The sequence below is a fragment of the Myotis davidii genome, unplaced genomic scaffold (genome assembly GCF_000327345.1).
Source record: "Myotis davidii unplaced genomic scaffold, ASM32734v1 scaffold2728, whole genome shotgun sequence".
In the NCBI taxonomy this organism is placed as follows: Eukaryota; Metazoa; Chordata; class Mammalia; order Chiroptera; family Vespertilionidae; genus Myotis; species Myotis davidii.
The window spans coordinates 6934-7813 of record NW_006299308.1 but is presented as its reverse complement, the minus strand read 5'-3'; positions in this window follow the sequence as shown (position 1 = coordinate 7813).

Below are 880 nucleotides of genomic sequence, written 5' to 3'. Positions count from 1 at the left end.
TAGACAAAGAGAGAATATTATAAGCAGCAAGAGAAAGTCAGTCAGTCACCTACAGGGGAGTACCCATATAACTGTCAGCTGATTTCTCAACATAAATTATGCAGACCAGAATGGAGTGGCAAGAAATATTCAAAGTGATGAATACCAAGAACCTACAACCAAGATTACTTTAACCAGTAAAGCTATCATTCAGAATTGAAGGTCAGTTAAAGAGCTTCACAGATAAGCAAAAGCTAAAGGAGTTTATCAGTATTATATGAAATGCTGAAAGGTATTCTTTAAGAAGAGGAAGAAGAAAAAGGTAAAGATAAAAATTATGAACAGCAAATACATATCTATCAACAAATGAATCTAAAAATCAAGTGAATAAATAATCTGATGAACAGAATGAACTGGTGAATATAATAGAATCAGGAGCATAGAAAGGTAGTAGGCTGACAATTCTTGTGGGGAAAGGAGTGTGGTGGTTCTGGAAGAGACTGGACAAAAATTGTACACTTATGGGTGAGGACAGTGGCGGGGGGTAAGGGCAGAGGGTGGGGTGGGAACCAGGTGGAGTGGAGCTATGGTGGGGAAAAAAGAGGAACAACTATAATAATATGAACAATAAAGATTTAATTAAAAATGCTTTTTTCAAAAAAGAATGAGTTTGCTCTTTTCTTATAAATGAGTGTAATATTACAGTATTTAAGCAGTATGTGAAGAAAAGGCTGAAAGTTACCATTATTGCAAGTGTTATTACTAGTTTCAGAGTTACAGTTTATAAAAGTTACAAATTATGTCTGAGAAGGAATACAGTTATGTTTTGTTTTCTCTCTTCCTTTTGTTTTCTTACTTTTCTAGAAAAAGCATACTTTTTCCCCCCTAAAATTCACTCTAT